General features: G+C 61.2%; 1 non-coding gene across 1 annotated transcript; it reads right to left on the bottom strand.

The window, feature by feature from the left end:
• Nucleotides 1-254: 254 nt before the first annotated feature.
• LOC141979734 (5S ribosomal RNA) lies at nt 255-373 on the bottom strand. The gene has a single exon (XR_012637128.1). It is a non-coding gene; the product is annotated as a 5S ribosomal RNA (ribosomal RNA).
• Nucleotides 374-2,500: the final 2,127 nt, after the last annotated feature.

Below are 2,500 nucleotides of genomic sequence, written 5' to 3'. Positions count from 1 at the left end.
GTTGACCTGCTGGCCGCTTTCCTTCCCGTCCACCAGGTCAACCCGCTGAATGTATGGGGTTGACCTGCTGGCCGCTCTGCTTCCCGGCCACCAGGTCAACCCCCTGCCGGTATGGGGTTGACCTGCTGGCCGCAGAGGGGCAGGCTCCGGGTTGACCTGGTGGCCGGCAGGGACTTCAGCCCCAGGGCCCCTGGCAGGGCGACCCTGCCCTTGTTCCCCAGAAAAGGAGAGAGCTGGCTCGCAGCGGGAAAAGCTGCCTACGGCACCTGGGATTCCCAGGCGGTCACCCATCCAAGTACTAGCCAGGCCCGGGACGGTTTACCTTCCGAGATCGGACGGGATCGGGGGCCTTCCGTCCGGTATGGCCGTAGGCACTCGGCTCCGGTCCGCCTCGTCCCCTTTCCCTTACTGACTCCCCTGCCTCGGGTGGGCCCGATCCTTTTTTCCGTTTTTTTTTTTCGCTCCGGAGGCTTCATGAGCCCCCCCCCAACACCCCTTTGGGGGTCGGTGAAAATTTTTTTTTCAGACTTCCAGGGGCCCGATCCTGGCCGCGGGCACCCGGCTCCGGGCACCCGGCTCCGGGCCGCCTCGTCCCCTTTCCCTTACTGACTCCGCTGCCTCGGGTGGGCCCGATCCTTTTTTCCGTTTTTTTTTTTCCGCTCCGGAGGCTTCGTGAGCCCCCCCCAACACCACTTTGGGGGTCGGTGAAAAATTTTTTTTCAGACTTCCAGGGGCCCGATCCTGGCCGCGGGCACCCGGCTCCGGGCACCCGGCTCCGGGCCGCCTCGTCCCCTTTCCCTTACTGACTCCCCTGCCTCGGGTGGGCCCGATCCTTTTTTCCGTTTTTTTTTTTTTTCGCTCCGGAGGCTTTATGAGCCCCCCCCAATACCACTTTGGGGGTCGGTGAAAAAAATTTTTCAGACTTCCAGGGGCCCGATCCTGGCCGCCGGCACCCGGCTCCGGGCACCCGGCTCCGGGCCGCCTCGTCCCCTTTCCCTTACTGACTCCCCTGCCTCGGGTGGGCCCGATCCTTTTTTCCGTTTTTTTTTTTTCGCTCCGGAGGCTTTATGAGGCCCCCCCTAACCGTTTTTGGGGTCGGTGAAAATTTTTAGTCAGACTTCCAGGGGCCCGATCCTGGCCGCGGCTTCGCAGGCTGGCCTGGGGGGGGGGGCATCTCTAGCTCCGGCCGCGGACGGCGAGACGCTCGGCCACCAGGTCAGCCCGGAGGAAAAGGCTGAAAAAAATGTCTAAGTCCCCCCGGGACACCAGGTCAACCCGGAGGAAAAGGCTGAAAAAAATGTCTAAGTCCCCCCGGGACACCAGGTCAACCCGGAGGAAAAGGCTGAAAAAAAGTCTAAGTCCCCCCGGGACACCAGGTCAACCCGGAGGAAAAGGCTGAAAAAAATGTCTAAGTCCCCCCGGGACACCAGGTCAACCCGGAGGAAAAGGCTGAAAAAAAGTCTAAGTCCCCCCGGGACACCAGGTCAACCCGGAGGAAAAGGCTGAAAAAAAGTCTAAGTCCCCCCGGGACACCAGGTCAACCCGGAGGAAAAGGCTGAAAAAAAGTCTAAGTCCCCCCGGGACACCAGGTCAACCCGGAGGAAAAGGCTGAAAAAAAGTCTAAGTCCCCCCGGGACACCAGGTCAACCCGGAGGAAAAGGCTGAAAAAAATGTCTAAGTCCCCCCGGGACACCAGGTCAACCCGGAGGAAAAGGCTGAAAAAAAGTCTAAGTCCCCCCGGGACACCAGGTCAACCCGGAGGAAAAGGCTGAAAAAAAGTCTAAGTCCCCCCGGGACACCAGGTCAACCCGGAGGAAAAGGCTGAAAAAATGTCTAAGTCCCCCCGGGACACCAGGTCAACCCGGAGGAAAAGGCTGAAAAAAATGTCTAAGTCCCCCCGGGACACCAGGTCAACCCCGAGGAAAAGGCTGAAAAAATGTCTAAGTCCCTGCTCGGCCATCAGGTCAACCCCATTCAAAGTGACGGGTTGACCTGATGGCCGGCAGTCTCACGGAAGTCCGGATGGGGTCGCCAAAAGTGCCCTCGGCCGACCGAGAGAACCAGGAGGTCGGATAGGATTTCAGATTGGTCCCCCTAAATTGGCGGTTGGATTTTTCGACTAGTTCATTTTGACGGGTGCGAGGAGATTTCTGAGAACAGGTTTTTCGGAACCTGTGAGAACCAGAGATGAGCCTCGGGGACCAATCTGCGCGTTGTACCCGATCTTGTGAGGGGGGACAGGGGCACGTTGGCAGGTGGGGCGGCCCCCGGCCCCCCCGAGCCCCCCCTTTTCCGGCTCTTTTCCTCCGGGGACCCCGTCGTCCCCTCGCACCCCCGGTGCAGGCCCGGTGGCCGGGATGCGAACTCCGACTGTCGGCGCCCCCCGGAGGGAGGGGGGGCCCGCTCCTCTCTCGCCTTCCGATCGATGTGGCGCTCACGTTCGCGACGGGAAGGGTCCTTCGCGGGCCGGCGCCCCCGACCGCAGGGGGCGTCTGGCGTT

Source organism: Natator depressus, chromosome 28 (genome assembly GCF_965152275.1).
Source record: "Natator depressus isolate rNatDep1 chromosome 28, rNatDep2.hap1, whole genome shotgun sequence".
Lineage (NCBI taxonomy): Eukaryota > Metazoa > Chordata > Testudines > Cheloniidae > Natator > Natator depressus.
This window is presented reverse-complemented; position numbering and strand designations above follow the sequence as displayed.